Source organism: Callithrix jacchus, chromosome 5 (genome assembly GCF_049354715.1).
Source record: "Callithrix jacchus isolate 240 chromosome 5, calJac240_pri, whole genome shotgun sequence".
Lineage (NCBI taxonomy): Eukaryota > Metazoa > Chordata > Mammalia > Primates > Cebidae > Callithrix > Callithrix jacchus.
In genome coordinates, this window is record NC_133506.1 from 125,214,393 (window position 1) to 125,232,981 (window position 18,589).

The 18,589-nt window shown below is 36.4% G+C and overlaps 2 long non-coding RNA genes across 2 annotated transcripts; both read right to left on the reverse strand.

Annotated features, from left to right (window-relative positions):
- Nucleotides 1–264: 264 nt before the first annotated feature.
- Nucleotides 265–9,136, reverse strand: LOC144582701 (uncharacterized). The gene is made up of 3 exons (XR_013535974.1): nt 8,996–9,136; nt 8,349–8,455; nt 265–407 (listed from the first exon to the last, which is right to left on the reverse strand). It is a non-coding gene; the product is annotated as an uncharacterized LOC144582701 (long non-coding RNA).
- A 4,288-nt stretch (nt 9,137–13,424) lies between these two features.
- On the reverse strand, nt 13,425–17,838 carry LOC144582702 (uncharacterized). Its single transcript, XR_013535975.1, has 3 exons — nt 17,772–17,838; nt 15,986–16,084; nt 13,425–13,525 (listed from the first exon to the last, which is right to left on the reverse strand). It is a non-coding gene; the product is annotated as an uncharacterized LOC144582702 (long non-coding RNA).
- Between the last annotated feature and the right edge of the window lie 751 nt (nt 17,839–18,589).

An 18,589-nucleotide genomic window follows, 5' to 3' on the forward strand; every position in this document is an offset into this window, starting at 1 on the left:
TATGTGGAAAATGGCTGGTTCTATTCTGCAAAAGATTATTTTTTAGAAACTGTCAGATGAGCTCTTTAGTTAATTTCACCTTTGACATAAATACTATCCTATTTTGCAAAATATATCATTCTGCAGTATTTAGAATCTCAAATCGACTAGCAAGTATAATAATTAAAAATCAGAATTTATAAACAAGTAATAAAAATGGCATAATACTACATAATGGACTTTCATTTACTAGCTATGAAAAACCATATATATTGTGAATCATACCAATAAACTCTCTCTTTTTATTCTCCATTTTCTAAGAAAATTCTTGTACAGAAGAGTCTGAATTTGTTGACACACACTTATTTCTTTTTTAATCATTTTGTCCTGTTCACTGACAGAGTAAAATAAATATTGTAGAGCAATAACTAGGGGAAGAAAAGAAAAAAAGAAAGTTAGTTACAAAAAGACTTTGTATGTTTTAAAAGCATAATTTTAAGATGCACCAACTAAATGCCTTATATGACATTGTAGTAATATATTCAATCAGGATTTTTTAAAAGAATACAAAGTATTAATAATTGTAAAATGTCCTCTCAGCTGGTATTTCTCTCCAGACTTTTATGGCTATGAGGGAGATAAAGGTGATGGTATATGAGTCCTTTCTCCTTTTGTCTCAGAAGTCACTCTTTTTCTGTTAAATCTTAACATTACAACCACTAAAAGTAAATCCCTCAGTAAGATCTTAGTAACGTTTAGAATCCAAAAAACACTTCCTCTTTACTTGTTAAGAAATAAAAGTTTAACAGGAAGAAACCACTCTGCAGTTCCTTATCAGTCAGCGATTTGACCACAAGCAGTCTTATTTTGAATTGCACATTTGGGCACATTTATTTGATACCTTGTTAACCACTGGGTAATGCAAAGTCGAAAATATTATAGTCATTCTTAGAATCCCAAAAAGCTAATTTCTCTTTTTAAAATTTCCATGTCTGAAGTAAATGTGTAAGATACACACAGATTAAAACCAAGAACATTAGCTAATATGATTAGAGTAATTGATTTGTAATAATCCTTATTCTTTGTTTTCAGTTTGAAATTCCAGAGATGATCATTTGGTATCACAACTATGATTACTGAAGTCCATTTGAAAAAATGTTGATGTTATAAACAAATTACAATGTTCAGAGAACTTGCTATACTTGCTTTTTATCATAAAATAAAAGGCAAAACCAGCAAAACTCAATATAATCTCTAACTTCTAACTTAAGAAAGTAGAAACATTAAAACACCAATCTTCATTTATGGATACAGAGGTCTGTTTAAATAGCTCCATTAAGTAAACCACAAAAAAAAAAAAAAACATTTTAAAAGAACAAAAGAACACAGGAAAAAGGAACTTGTCCTAATGCTTACACATTCTAAAGAAGTAAAACCTTACAAATTCTCAAAAGGATATTCAGAGCAGTGTCAGAGAGAGAATTTATTGTCTGATATTTATACATATCTCTGAATCTAGTCATTTTTCATTTTATCACATTAAAATGTTATATGTTTCTTTAATGAAATAACTCACTAGCACTGTAACATAAAATATAAAATAAGCTGGGCGTGGTGGCTAACGCCTGTAATCCCAGGACTTTGGGAGGCCAAGGCGGATATATCATGAGGTCAAGAGATCGAGACCATCCTGGTCAATATGGTGAAACCCCGTCTCTACTAAAAATAAAAAAAAATTAGCTGGGCATGGTGGTGTGTGCCTGTAATCCCAGCTACTCAGGAGGCTGAGGCAGGAGAATTGCCTGAACCCAGGAGGCGGAGGTTGCAGTGAGCCGAGATTGCGCCATTGCACTCCAGCCTGGGTAACAAGAGTGAAACTCCGTCTCAAAAAAAAAAAAAAAAAAAGAAATTTAGAACATCTGATAAATATAATTGTAACACTTTCAATCAATATGTTTGGCATTGGCTATATACTTTATATCTTAATGACCTTATGCAAAGTGAAAATGTAAAACAAATGTTAACTTACAGTTAAGAAAGTAAGAGAGAAGTGTTTAGAAGCACTTGGAGCCACTGGTCTCTTTTTGTCCAAGAAAACAATGAAGAATCTTCAAGGACTCCTCTACAAATGGTTGCCTCTTTTTAAACTGTTTTTATTTAGTTTGACTTCTGAAAAGTCATGGTCTGTGTGTAGAACATGCCAACAAATTCTGTTCTGTTTTTCCCTATGTTTTTCTTCTTGTCCAGTTACTCTTCAGAGAGAGTAATGAATTTTTGGCTGAGCACGTCATGTGGTATTTGTTTATTGCTCTATCTTTTTGGTGTACACACAAAAAAGAGATCAGATTCAAAAAGAAAAACCCACAGTCCTGGATAACTACATATTTACAATTATATGACTTTTAATAATTACAAATGTGACAGCCAAGCTAAAAAAGAAGCAAATTAAAGAGAAAGTTGAAGAGAGAGAGAAAATGAGGATTGCTCATCTCAGAAATCTGAATCATTTCAATGAGAAAACTTCACCTGAAAGTTAACTGCTTTTCAGTTAAATGGTTCCTTGTATTCACTAATTCCTATATACTAGAAGTATTCCAAGGGTTTAAATGAATTCTCCCATTTGACACCAAAGCAAACCTACAAAGTTGGTATTCTATTTACATCCATTAAACAAATTTGAAAGGTGAGGCTAACAGGTGAAGTTATTTGCAAATGTTTAAATAAGCGTGAAGCCAACAGATGAGTCCAGAATAGTGTTTGGACTCCAAGATCCCTCACTCTTAACTACCAACTATGAAAATGATGCTAATCAAGACAATGATATCTAATACCCATTTTCAAAGTTTAGTGGTATAGACTAGATGGGCATAACTTTTATGATTTTACCTTTTTTTCAGCTACAACTAAATGGAATATTCTCAGGATGGCAAATAACCCCTCTTTATTAACCCTGAAAAATCTTATTATGTGATTTTAACTATAATAATACATTTCTTGTTAGGCATACAGAAGCTAATAATCATTCAGGAAAATGACAGAGATAGAAAGGGTAAAGAACTCAGAGACTCTTCAAATGATGACCATTTTCATTCGGAATATGGAAATAGATGGTTCCTTTAATTGTAAATGTCAATAACCGCAAAGGAAGCATACTTTAATTGCTTTTCTTTGTTAGTGAAATTTCTCTTTCTGTTCAGCCAAAATCATTACTAGAAGTAAAAGTTCATGAAATGGAAAACATGAAACTTAACCTGGTTCCAATCCCAGACATTAATGGTAATATTCATTTAAATGGATGGAGAAAAACAACTAAAATCATACTATAATAGAGACATACACTCTTCTTAATCATCAAATTTTAAAAATATTTTTTATTTCATAATTGCTGTGATTTGAATATCTGCTCTAAAATTCATGTTAAAATTTAACTACCAGTGAAACAGTATTGAGAAGCAGAGCCTTTAGAAGTGGTGATTAGCTCATGAGGGCTCCACCCTCATGAATGGATTAATACTATTATCTTGGGAACAGGCTCCTGGTAAAAGGATGAGTTAGGCCCAATTCCCTCTCCCTCTGTCTCATGCACATGCTTCCATCTTTCACCTTTCCACGGTGGAATGACCCTCACCAGATGCCAGTGCCATGTTCTTGGACTGCTCAGCTTCCAGAACTGTGAGAAATGTATATAATTTCTTTATAAATTACCCATTCTGCTAGGTCCAACTAAATCTGTGGTGTTCTGTTATAGCAATAAAATATACACTACGACAATATTTTTAGGGATTTTAATTTCCAATATGGTACAGTTAAGAGTCTGAAACCTGCATTGCAGACCTGTCACTCATTGTCTGTGCTCCTTGGAGAGTTCATATTCAGGTCTCTGTTACACATTTATAGTAGGATTTGGACCCTTTCCATTCTAAGCCTTTATACATTTATAATTGTATAGTTATCCTACAGTCAGAGTGTTGAAATACTCCAGATTTAGGCTTATGCACATCCACATTACATAACATCAACCTGCCCCTCCTCATTAAACTTTTCCTTACTCGAGTCCTTGACCCCTGAAAGCACAATGGCTTTCAGCAGGCAAATGTGCCATATTAGTGAACAATGAGAGACAATTTGGCAGAAGTTTTCCTTCATGTGTCTCTACTTCATTCCAATTCCCAGAGGAAACTGGGCTAATCTTTTCTAAACTCAACACCACTGCACAATACTTCAATCAAATTCTATTACCTATTCTATAAATCTGGCTTTCTTGGTTATCTCTTTTAATTTTATTGTTAACTTCTATTACCATCTTCTCTCCTTTAGCAAGCAGATCATGGCAGGGACTGCTATAATCTTTTCTGTCTATCTTTCTTTAGATATGCCTGGCAATTACATATGAGAAAATACTGTCACTGCCGGTTTGCTTAAGCTACCTTATTAAATATCTTATAAAGTAGCTTATCTTCTCACATTCACTGCCCAAATTTCCATTGTATTAGTTTTCTAGAGCTGCCATAACAAAGTAGTACAAACTGGGTACCCTAGAAATGGATTCTCTCGAAGTGTCAGAGTCTAGAAATCAAAAAATCATTGTCATATCTGAAAATCCATGCTCTTTCTCCCAGCTTCTGGTGATTGCCAGCAACCCTTGTCATTCTTAGATTTGCATCTATATAACTCTAATATTTGTGTCGTCATTACATGGCATTCTCTCTTCTCTGTGTCTGTGTCTTCAAATGGCTTTCTCCTGTGTATTTGTCTCTTTCATTCTACTAATTTTGAATTGAATTTGCTCCTGTTATTCCAGTTTCTTGAGTTGCCAGGTTAGGTTATTTGAGATCTTTCTAGTTTTTTGATATAGGCGAATACTGCTATAAATGTCCCTCTTAAAACTGTTTTTGCTGTATCTCATTGGTTCAAGTATATAATGTTCCCCCTTTATATTTGACTCAAGAATTTTTTTAAAAAATTCCTTTTTAATTGCTCCATTGACCCATTAGTGGTTCATGAGGATGTCGTTTAATGTCCATGTATTTGTACCATTTCCAAAGTTCCTTTGGTTATTGATTTCTAGTTTTATTCTATTGTGATCAGAAAAGATAATATAATTTTGATTCTTTTACGTGGCCTAACATATGACCTTTCCTGGAGAATATTCTATGTACATTCAGAAGAACATGTATTCTGCAGCTATTGGACAGAATGTTTTGTAAATGTCTGTTATGTCCATCTGGTCTAATGTGTGGTTTAATTACAATGTTTCTTAGTTGATTTTCTGTCTGGAAGATCTGTCCATTTCAGTTCCTTACAATTATTTATTGCAGTATATTTGTCCTTTTAGATCTATTTATATTTTCTTTATATATTTTAGTACTCTTACATTGAGTGCATATGTATTTATAATTATTGTATTCTGTTGCTGTATTGGCCTTTTTATCATTACATAATGGCTTTATCTCATTTTAGAGTTTTGGTTATTTTATCAGATATAAGTATAGCTATTCCTACTCTTTGTTTCCATATGCATAGAATATCTTTTTCCACCTCTTCACTTCCAATATATGTGTGTCTTTACAAGTGCAGTGAGTCTTTTGTAGGCCAAAGATAGCAAGGACTTGTTTTTATTCAATCAGCCACTTTATGTCTTTTAATTGAAAAATTTGTTTCATTTACACTCAAGTTAATTGTTGATAGATAAGGGATTACTACTGCTATTTTGATACCTGTTTTCTAGTTGTTTTGTAGATCCTTTCTTCTCTTACAATCTTCCTTTGTGTGTAAATGATTTTCTCTAGTACTGTTTTGATTCCTTGCTTTTTATTTTTAATATATCTATTATAGATTTTTGCTTTATGGTTACCATAAGGCTGAAAAAAATCTGACAGTTGATAACAAGTCATTTTAAAATAATTTCTTAACTTTGATAACAAAGAAAAGAGAAATAACAAAAAACTGTACACATAATTTCATTCTCCTCCCACATTTTGAATTTTTGATGTCAGTTAACATTTTTAGATTTTACATTTTATACTCTCTAGTTAATATTTTTAATAGTTTTCTTTTATTCTTCATACTAAGATATAAGTGGTTTATGTTCCACAATTATAGTATTAGAATAACAATCACGTTTGCATTCTTTTCTTTAGATTATAACTCCCTTCAGTATTTCTTATAGGACAAGGCTAACAGTAATGAATTCCCCATAGCTTCTGTGTGCCTAGTAAAGTCTTTACCTCTTCTTCATTTCTGAAGGACAGCTTTGTTGGATACAGTATTCATGATTGGCAGTTTTATTTTTCTTTAGTACTCTGAATACATCATGTTCCATTCCATCCTGGCCTTAAGGTTTCTGCTGAAAAGTCTGTTGTTAGATGTACTGGAGTTCCCTTATATGCTATTTGCTTCTTTTCTTTCTCTATTTTCAGAGATCTCTATTTGTCATTAACCTTCCAAAGTTTGATTATGTCTTGGGGTATTCTTATTTGGGTTGGATCTGATTGATGAGCTTTGATCTCCCAGTTCCTGTATATTTATATCTTTCCCCAGGTTTGGAAAGTTTTGTTATTATTTCTTTGAATAAACTTCACACTACTTTGTTTTTCTAAACCCTTTCTTTAACTCCAACAACTGGAATATTTTTCCTTTTAATGTTGTCCCATCAATTCCAAAAGCCTTCTTCACTGTTTTTTCCATTCCTTTTTTTTTTCCTCCTCCTCTGATTTCCAAATAGCCTGTCTTTGAGTTCATTAATATTTTTTTTCTTCTATTTGATCAGTTCAGCTTTTCATGGTCTCTGTTTCATTTTTCATTGTGTTCCCTATATTTTTCCACCCCAGCATGTTTGTGCTTTTTAATTATTATTTCAATCTTCATTAAATTTCTGATAAATTTCTGAATTGTTTTTCTGTATATTTTTGAAGTTCATTGATCTTCCTTAAAACAGCTATTTTACCATTTTTGTCTGAAAGATCACAGTTTCTATCACTTTAGGCCAGTCCCTCATGCCTTATTTTGTCCACTTGGTAAGGTCATATTTCCCTAAATGTTTTTGATGCTTGTGGATGTGTGACAATGTCTGCACTTTGAAAGATTGGGCATTTATTCTAGTCACTTCAATCTGGCTTTATGTGCATTCTTCTTCAGCAGATCTTCCACAGACTCTAAGGAGACTGACTATTGTCTTCCCCGAGCCCAAAACCAGTACAGCTATTTCAGCATTAGAGCATTAAAGGGCATGCTAAGCTCAGGTTTGCAGTGAGTCTTGTCAGAGCTCTGAGATTTACACAACATTCTACTCCAGATAGACCTGGGGAAGACCCAAGGAGAGTACTCAGGCTGTATGAAAAATCTGGCCAGAAACCTAAGCCTCAGAAAACTGTTCTGGTAGCTAAGATGGATGTCCATCACCTAGCAGTCCCTGCACAGATGAGGTAGCTCCTTGACTGCAGCAGGAAAGGCCAGGGCTAAGACTGGGGCCCTTGAATCTGCTACAGAATGGCAGCTGGCAAGCCTGTCTTATTAACTCAGATAAGTGTGCATCTCCCAGCAGGTCTCTGCACAGATGGGGGGCTAGTTCCCTGACTGCAGAAGGATCAGAACTGAGGCTGGCTTCTCTCAGGATCTACTATGAGACAGAGGCTAAGGAGCACAATATGGAAGTTCAGACTTCCAAGATGCAAGATATGGGTGAGTCTCACTCTAGGTCATTGTGTAAGCAGTTCTGAGCTGGGACTTCAGCAGAGAAGGGCTGGAGTCAAGTCACAGGGCAAGTTTCCGATTCATTGTTGGCAGGCAGAGAAGGCTCTATGTCGAAGCACTAGTGTGCGTGATTCTTTCTGTACTCCTTCGCAGATGGTTTTGGTTTTAGGCTCAAGACCAAATGGGTTCTTAGCCAAGCTCCTAGAAGAATGGAGTCATTTCCAGGCTTGAACCCACAAGCAAAATCAGTATATCAGCCACTAAGGTGCTAGTCTGCACTCTCAAAATAGCCCTGTAGGTCTTGGGATGCATTGGGGTTTCACAACCTTATACCTGAATCCTGAGGCTCCCACAGAGAGACTTTGGTCTGTGATGGTGCAGAATTATTGTTGTTATGAGGGACGGGAAGGTATGAGTGGGTTACCTTCTTGTTGGCATCATTGCTGTCATCTTACTGGCATCATTCTCCCAGATAATTTTGATGCTGCAAGTCAATGAACCAATAGTCTACAAAATGTGCATACAGCAATGAAACAATGCCTTTTACAGAGTAAACCTTCACTTAATGTTAATTGACATTTTTAATGCTTAGTTCTTATATATCAAGTCTCTTCTTACAGTTGAAATTGTTTTACTTCTTAAATATTTCAATTAAAATGCCACTTTATTTTGCTCACCTTGATGCTTTCTCCCAGTGGGAATTATCAATGAAATTCTTAAATAATAATTTTTTAAGGAAAACAATACTAATTTTTCTGAAGGATGTGGATATCACTGGTTTTACCTTTTGAAGCAAAAGAAGTGAGAGAAGTAAAAAATCAGATTAGAGACTATGGTTATACCTTTATTTAAAAAGATAATACTCAAAAAATACCTTTTCTGGAGGTTTCCTTTAATCATCTTTGCCCATCTACCTCCAAGTTATCCCAGTTCAATAAAACTTACTTTCAGTATTAGTGATAACAAGATTCTGTGCCCTTTGGAGAGTGCCTGAAACGTTTCCTATTTTGTGGCTCCTCAAAGAGACCAAAGGAGGGATTTATAACTGGTGATTACAATCTAACTTCAAGTTCTTGCCCTGTCCTTTCTAAGGACCATTCCTATCCTTTCTAACCTCTAGCTATTCTGCCTTCAAGTTTGGTGAATGGCTAGGATTATCTTCTGGCTCACCCCTCTTATTCTTTTTTCGAACCTCTTGAACTCTGTTACTGCCTCACCATTTCTCCAATGAACTAGCACTTGGGTGACTCTAGCTCAGAGGAGTTAAGCTATGGCTTCTTATTAGACTGCCTTGCTGGCACTACCACTGTTCAAGCGGCCTTACCCCACCCCTTTCTGCGACCAGAAAGGTATCCTTTTGGCACAAGCCTCTGCTGCCATCTGGTGGTCAGAGTTTCACTCTTTTTCTGCCCCATTTCTACTAGCGGTATTAGGCATCCACCCACATCTTGCATTGTGCTGCTTCCACCTATCAGGATAAGAAACAGTATCTCTCATGGTTACTGAGATTAAAAAAAAAAAAAAAAAGACATTTAATTTTAAAGTTAGAGATACAATACTTTTAAATAATCTTGGTACTGTCACATTTCAGTGTGAAATTCATTGTCTCCCAGCACAGTTCCAGCTCTGAATTTAAATTGTACATTTTAAATTCTTTTGAGCTTTAACTAGGCAAAGAAAAACTTCCAGTGGCTTTCTATACAATTAATTTCTGAGCTTTTTTCTCAGTTGTCTGCTGTATAGGCTTTGTATCCTCAGCTGCATGAGAATGACCATGAGGACCAAGATAAGATCCTGGGTTTGCATCTTACAATAACTTTATATATAATGATTGTAATGGCCATAAGTCAAATAGTACCTGTAGGAATCTTTTGAAAAGATTCTTTCTTTGAACTTTAAAATGTAAGCAAAGCTATTCAAACTTGTGGATGTGCCACACTGTCTTTATTTAGAGTTTATTTTTATCCAGGGCACTTACCTAATATTCATAATGCACGTTTGTAAATAGTGGTCCCCCTGCCCAAAGTGAGTAGTCCCAAATTGGGAACCTCACTGAGAAACGACTTAAGAATAGCAAATAAATAACTTCACATGTAAGATAGTTCACAAAATATTCAAAGATAACCTAAGATTAACTCAAAACAGCACTGAAAGAAGACATGCATTCAAATATGCACAGACCTTGAGAATAAGTATGCAAATAGAGTCTATAAAACTCTGATAGAATGTATTTAATACAAGATTAGAAGTGAAATTTTCTCTCTACTACCTCAATCTGAGTGAACCAGAATCAAGAACCCACCTCCTCTGAGCACAGAGTATGAAACATTACTCGTGTATGGAAAAACCACAGAAACATTTTAAAACTAGCTTTTCCACTGACACCTTTGGACAAATGAATTGAATCAATTTTCAACCCAAATCAATGCATTAAATCAGTATTTTCAAATGGGAGTAATTTTGTCTTCCTCCCACTACTGCGACCCCAACCCTCCCTCAGGAGATATTTGGCAAAGTGTGGAGACATTTTGGTTGTCACCTGGGAGAGGGTGCTACTGGCATCTACTGGGAAGAGGCTAGGAATGTTACAAATACCCTACAACGCACAGGACAGACTCTCACAACAAAAAAGTATCCAGCCCAAAATGTCAATAGTGCCAAGGTTAGCTAGGACTACAGGTAGGTGCCACCACACCCAGCTAATTTTTCTATTTTTAGTAGAGATGAGGTTTTACCATGTTGGCCAGGATGGTCTTGATCTCATGACCTCGTGATCCGCCTGCCTCAGCCTCCCAAAGTGCTGGGATTACAGGCGTGAGCCACTGCATGTGGCCGACAGAAGCTCTTCTTAATCAGCTCTGGCAAAGAGAGCACATCTGGTTAAGCTACTCAACTGAAGCCACTAGTTGGCTGAATTGTCTCTAGATTAATATCCTCCTCTAGAATTGGATATTTGCAGGAGCAAGATTAGTATATTAACACAGAAATATTATAAAGACCATCTCCCTCCCACTTGCACCTTTAGGTCTTTAATTTCTTCCATTCCTTTTCCATCCCCCTTCCCAAAATGAAATGTTTTTATTTCCTATCTTTATGGGGCTAGGACAGTTTTCCCACTGTAGTTTCACCAAAATTCATGTCCTTCCTGGAGGCTCAGAATGTGACAGTATTTAGAGAAAGGATCTTTGCAGATGTAAAAAGATGAGGTAATATTGGAGTAGGGTGGGCGCTAAATTGACTGGCAACCTTTGAAGAAGACACAAGACATTCACAGGGAAGACAGCCGTGTGATAAGACTGGAGATAAGCATCTGCAGGCTAAGGAACATCAAGAATTTCCAGTAACTGCCAGAAGCTAGAAAAGAGGCATGGTTTTGATTCTCCCTTTGAGTATCCAAAAATGAACCAACCTTGCTGACATCTTGATTTTGGACTTTTGGCCTCTAGAACTGTAACAGAATAAATTGCTGCTGTTTGGAGCCACTCATTTGTGGTACTATGTTATAGCAGCCCTAGAAAACTCGTATACACACTATGATAGTTCTTACCCCATAGGTCAAGAAAACATGTTTATCTATTACAATTACAAATTCAGGGACTAGAGACATGATAGATAGGTCTACAGACTAGCGGATTCTGTATGAACTAGATCTAGGTTAGGATTTTAGTTATTACCTAGACCTTAAATGCCCCTCACTCTGTCAGAGAGGCCATGATGATGCTTTGGGTCTTTGGTCCTGTGTGTGGTAAACAGACCTTGAAATGATTGGGCATTCCCCTTTCTCCAGTATGTAATTACCTGAGTTAAAGGCTATAAATTCCTTTGGAGGAAGTCTGAGGAAATCAATACCATATGTACCTTGCCATGATATTGCAGGGTCTCTCCTTCTAGGGACCCAGCTTCTCCTTCTGTGAGTTCTGGGTACAGAAATTGGCTCAGATTTGGAAACTAGAGAAGAATCATAACCTCCTGTTGAGCCTTCATCCTCCCAATCACCCATCATTGATTTAATTGTAAAGACTGAGTACTCCATTGATGATCCATTCATTTGGCCTCTAGAGATGCAATGTTCTATTAAGTATCTCCATAACTGTGGATCACTGTCCCCATCCCCCACAGCCTACCTGTTGTGAAAGATAAACATGGCCCAATACTAAACAAGTGAAAACAAATTTTATTTGGTAACTGCTAACAGTAAGGGAAAGAGCTGGGTTACCTTTTGATTTGTACAGAGGTGATCTGGGTGTTTCAAAAGGAGAGTGGGAGTAGGGGGTTGTAGGAGCTCTGCACAGAGAAGTAAAAAAGTACAAAGGGTTCATTGGTGTTAATATGATTAGGCCAGCTGTGTTTCTTAGCTGGCAATTATCAAAGTTAGGATTCTATCCTCACAGAGACTGGAAAACAGAGGCTTTATCCTGCTTGATAACTATTCTTAAAAAGAATGGTTCCCAGGTCATTGGAGAAAGAAACTTGTGCGCTGCAAGAGATACGTATTTATAACTGTAAACTCCTTTTAATAAATAAATGCTCTAAGAAAGAAGATTAGTGCCTATTATTAGGTGTTAGTTACAACAAAAAGTAGATTTTTCTGGTAGCACTGAGTGTTCTCACATGCTTTTTATTGGGGGTAGGGACCTGCGATCACCCAAGGGACACCTTATGCTGCTAGAGGAAATGCTAAAATTTGGTCAAGTCTCTCAGTGGAGGGCTTTTGACAGAGTTGTTATGTGTTGAGAGTTCTGCAGTTCTCAATATTCATTACAGTAATTGTGTCCACATGGTTTCTGAGGTGTCTAATTGTTAAGTGCTGCCACTTGGCCTCTATTATTCAGGATTTTATCATCTCCATTGCTTTCTGTGAGCCCAGTGTTATAATGGTATCACTTGCCATCAGCTCAGAGAACAGCCACCACTAACTGTATAGTGATGTTGGTGTGCCCTTCAATAGTGCATTCCTTGTTCTGAATTTAGTCACCTACTGTGTTTTCCAAACTCATATAGTACATTCACACAGGATGCCTGATTTTCTGGGTGTTTTAACCTTTTTTTGCATCATGTACCATGGCTTTACATGCCATTGGGTTGGCCATTGCTTTTTCCATGCTTCTAAGAACTATGTTAGCAGTGTGTTCTTGCTAAGAACCATCTCTTGGGATTCTTGCCAGGATATTAAAAATCCTTCAGGCCAGAAGAGTACTCTGAATAAACTCTTATCCAACTTTATGTTCTGCACCATTTGATCATGCACCCTTAGAATCCAGTCCCATGTATATCCTCCTAGCTTTTATGGGTAGATGTGGCTAGCTCCTGCAGCTCTTGTGTGGTACAGTACATTTCTTCCTTCAGCAACACCAGCACAACTTTGGCCAAGTTATTTCATGTCTTAACTCTTGTTATTGGCTACTAGAAAGGAAGTCAGAAGCAAATCCTGGAATGGGGCCTGTATTAGTTTGCTAAGGATGCCCTAGGGAGTTGAAAACTGCAAGCTATTTTATGGTAGCACTCTCATAGGCCAGAGAAACAAGTTTTTTATTTCTGAAGGGGAATACAGACAGTTCATTTTTAGCATCCATGAGAATCTGGAACAATGGGATATTCTATGGACCTGTAACAGAGTAAGTGGAGGGTTTAGAGTGGCTAACCTAGTTTTCAAACTAAAACACTCTTCTGTTAGTACAGTGAAATGCAATTTCTTTAGTAAATAGTACCATGTAGGGAGATTTTTGGTGGTCTGTCTTCTGACTGTGATACTAACCTGTTTCTGTAGAACTCTTCAGCTGCCTGATTCTCTACATCATCAAGCCTCCAAGGGATGGGTTCCCTTCCAAAGTTGTCTTCCTGTTTCCCAGCAGTGCTTTCCCAAGAAATAAATCACAAACCTGATTTCACTTTACAATTTCCTTCTTTTCAGATCTTCAATAGCTAATTTGGGCCATTGGGTCTCAGATCTGTTCTTAGAATTTCATTATACTGGGTAAGACCCTTGCCTTCTGGTAGCATGCCTTAGTTAACATTACCTATGTTTCACTACTGCTGGGACCTTGCTGCACTTCTTGCTCTACCACTCAATACCCCTTGATTTGCAGCTTGTAAGTGGGCTCCAAAACTAACACTGCTCCCAATATTTTTCTTTTGCTTACTGGACATCTCCACTTGGATGTCTAAGGATTATCTCAAACTTAACAAGTCCAAAATTGATCTTTCCCTCAAATCCTCAAACTTGAATTTCCATGGTCTTCTTCATTTACTTGATGATACTAGTAGAAGATAGGTTTAGAGACAAAATAATTGCTGTTAATTCTACTCTTCCAGAAGCTCAAACGAAACAAAAATCCCAGCCAGGTATGGTGGCTCAAGCCTGTAATCCCAGCACTTTGGGAGGCCAGGGTGGGTGGATCACAAGCTCAGGAGTTCAAAACCAGCCTGGCCAACATGGTAAAACCCCATCTCTACTAAAAATACAAAAATTAGCCAGGCATGGTGGCAGGCGCCTGTAGCCCCAGCTACTTGGGAGGCTGTGGCAATAGAGTCGCTTGAACCAGGGAGGCGAAGGTTGCAGTGAGCCAAGACCATGCCACTGCACTCCAGCCTGGGTGACAGAGTGAGACTCCATCTCAAAAACAAAACAAAACTAAACACTGGTGTCATTGACTCTCTTTCTCTCATATACCATGTACTATAATCTCTACCTTCACAATATTCAGAATTAGACGATTTCTTATCACCTTCCTTATTCAACTCATCATCTCTTGCCTAATCAAACGCTGCAGTGGCCTCCTAACAGGTCTTTTGTACTCTGCCCCCTCATATCTGATTTATTTTTAACACAACAGCTAAACTGTTCCTTTCACATAAGCCTAATGCTGTCATACCTCTGCCTAAAACCCTCGAATGACTTCTGATCTCACTGAAGGTCCATAAAATGTTCATAAGAGCCATTAGGAAGGAAGTTAGGAGCAGATCCTGGAATGGGGCTTGTATTAGTTTGCTAATACACTAGGGTTAGGGTTAAGGTTAGGGTTTGGAGTCTCTCTGATCCCATGTCCTACTAGTGTCCCCCTTTATGAGTTAGCCCAAGCTTCACTGGTCCTGTTTCTCTCTCAAATATACCACTCACAGCTTGCCTCAGGGCTTTGATACTTACCAACTCACCTTCTCAGTGTAGTCTCACCTACATGAGATCAGTGTGCTTTCATCTGCAGCACCCACTCCAAGAGTCCTTATCTCCCTCCCATCATCTAATACATTATATATTTTTAAAAGTAGGTAATTTGTCTTACTATAATAAAAGCTCAGTGAGGACAGATATTGTCTACTGTTTCAATAATGTATATCCCTAGTGCTAAGAAAGTGCTTGATTCTTAATGGACATACAATAAATATTTGTGAATACTGAATAATAATGAAAAGCAGTCTTTCTTTAACCTTAAAGGCTTTAGGCACTATCTGGCTATATTTTTAGTCAACTGAAATATGATACTTTAAAAGTTTGATTTTAGGTAATCCAAAGGAAATGTGTTTATACTCTTGAATATATTAGCCTCAGCCTATTAAAAATTTCTTTGAAATAAAAAAAAAGACTTTAGGCACTATCATAGATGGCTCTCAAAAACTATCTAATATCTTAATTGGTGAAGGTAAATTCAAGGCTACATACTTGCTAAAGAATTAAAAGATAGAGATAAGGTCTTTTAAAATTAGCAGATATGATAACACTAGAAGTTGAGATTTCTTACTAATCTGTAAAGCTTGATGTATAATTTTAATCTTATTCTATTACAAATTTGATTTCATGTACAGTGATGTGTGGGTATTTAAATGTAGTCAACAGAAAACAAATATCAACTACATAATAATCACATAACAATATCAACAGTTTGGCCAAAAAAATTACTAGCCGATACATATATATCTCAACTAGCACTCATTTCCCACAACTATATGACAAAGATATATTAATGAATGAAAATTAGACAAGGTGAACCAAAACAATAATGATATTATTCTGTAAGTAAAATGACCATATCATTACAGTTAATGAGACACATAAGAATTACAAAACAGAAAAGAAAGTAAAATTGCAACCCAGGTAAGGAATTCATTTTTTTTCTTTCTTTTCTTTTTTCCCTTGGGACAGAGTCTTACTCTGTCACCCAGTCTGGAGTGCAGCAGTGGCACAATCTTGACTCACTGCAACCCTCTGCCTCCTGGGTTCAAGCAATCCTCCTGCCTCAGCCTCCCGACTAACTTGGATTACAGGCAAGTGCCACCATGCCCAGCTAATTTTGTATTCTTAGTAGAGACAGGATCTCACCATGTTGGCCAGACTGGTCTCGAACTCCTAACATCAATGATCCACTGACCTCGGGCTCCCAAAGTGCTAAGATTACAGGTGTGGGCCACTGCACCTGGTCTGAGAAATTCATTTTCATTCATTAAGCAGGCCATACTATAGTCACAACATAGAAACTTGGAAAGTCCTATTATCATGAATTTGGATGAAACGTAATAATAAAACCTAAATGTCATCTTGTTTTAGGGGAAAATACTGGGTTGCAAAAAACCTGAAACTTAAATTAAGTTAACTCACAACTTAAAGCTCAAAAATCAAAGTTTTAACATAAAAGAAGCTCCACCTCAACAGCTGCCAGCTTAATCTTAGAAGGCAGATCCAGGGTCTATGCTTATATCATTATTTAGTTTAGTTTATAGATAGTCCTTAATTTGTCCAAATCATTAACTGAGGAACCTAATTTGTATCCATCTCTTGGTCTCAAGTTAGCAAAAGGATACATTTTGATAGTGAGAGATAGCTGTTTTATTGACAAATGTGTAACTCTGCAAAGGTATATATGTACACATGGTAAAAAAAAAATACTTCAGGTATAACCTACTACACATCTAGGCTATATGATATAGCCTGTTGGTCCTAGGCTACAAACCTGGACAGTATGCTGCTATACTTAACATTGTAAGCAACTCGAACACACAATAGTAATTACTTGTGTATCCAACATAGAAAAGGCACAAGAAAAATACAGTATTTTATTTTATAATCTTACTATGTGGTCCATTCTTGACTAAAATATTGTTATGCAACACATTACTATATTTACGCAAGTGTGGCTGCAAGCCTTAAAACCAGGAAGTTTTGTGTACATTGCCTATTTTTAAGACGTTTGAAGTCCAGGTATAAGGCAGTTCACACCTGTATTTCCAACATTTTGGGAGGCCAAGGTGGGGGGATGCCTTGAACCCAGGAATTTGAGACCAGCCTGGGGAAAATGGCAAAATCCCACCTCTACAAAAAAATACAAAAATTAGCTGAGTGCAGTGGCACATGTCTGTAGTCCCAGCTACTCAGGAGGCTGAGGTGGGAGGATCACCTGAGCCTGAGAGGTTGGGACTGCGGTGAGCCAGGATTGTGCCACTGCACTCCAGCCTGGGCAGCAGAGTGAGACCCTATCACAAAAACGAAAGCAACACAAAATGATGCCTGAAATTCTTGAGAACTTTATTTTCTTAAATTAAAAAGGTAAATTTGATTTGCAAGACCTGCTTAGGCACTTCAGAAGAATCTGTTCATTACATTTAAAATACCCGCTAAGTGTGTGTATGAATCAACTTATTCAAAAACTCTAAGGAAATTGATAAATATGTAAGTAGTATTAAATATTAGAGAATAATTTAACCTGTTATATTTAATAATATATAAGTTAAAATGATTGCTTTATATTTACAAACATACATTCAAGACAAAAAAATCTATAAACATACCTAGTTTGTGTTTAAAATCTGAATGTAAATTAAAACATAAAGTAATTGTCAATGTTCCTTCTGCAATTGAAAACTACCCTCAGATACTTAAAAAAAAAACCCAACAATTTTACTGCCAGGTTTCTGAATGATTTTTAATATGACCTACTCATTATTCAATTATTAGCATTAAATAAAGAAATCACTTTAGTATACAAAATGACTTGTCTTAAATTTTCAGTTCTTAAAGCTTATTAATATAATAATATTTATTTTTCTTAAAGAGCAGCATTGAGAATTGCTTACATATAACACATTATAAATAAAAATAATTAAACTTTTACCTTATAAGAATAGCTGATACAAAAATTATTCATCTGAGAATAAATTCTTTCATTTTAGGTAACATGCTATTTCAGGAAAGAAAATAAAAAATTCAATGTTAGCAAATTAAAAATACATTAAGGATAAACATTTCTATTTCTTAAAAATTAATGCCCATTTACATGTTATACAAAAATACAGTATGGTATTTTAACAAACTCAGAGCACAATTAGAATGAAATTTTAGTGACCAACAGAACAACAATATAAACAATAATAACACCACTTATCCTAAGTAGAATTAGCTGTACTCCTATAAAACATTGTTAATACTACTAGCAAAGCATTTGTCATATATACAGCTAGTTATATAAAAATAATAGCTAGTTATATAAGTTATATAAGTAATATATATTTTTATATAAGTTATATAAGTATCTATCTTATAGATCTGTAAGATCTTACAGGGCCAAAACTGATAGTCATCCTTCTCTCAAAAGAATTCATTTCTGGCTGGGTGTGGTGGCTCAAGCCTATAATCCTAGCACTTTGGGAGGCTGAGGCGGGTGGATCACGAGGTCAAGAGATCGAGACCATCCTGGTCAACATGGTGAAACCCCATCTCTACTAAAAATACAAAAAATTAGCTGGGCATGGTGGGGTGTGCCTGTACTCCCAGCTACTTAGGAGGCTGAGGCAGGAGAATTGCCTGAACCCAGGAGGCGGAGGTTGTGGTGAGCCGAGATAGCGCCATTGCACTCCAGCCTGGGAAACAAGAGCGACACTCCGTCTCAAAAAAAAAAAAAGAATTCATTTCTTTAAACATAATCACTAAAAT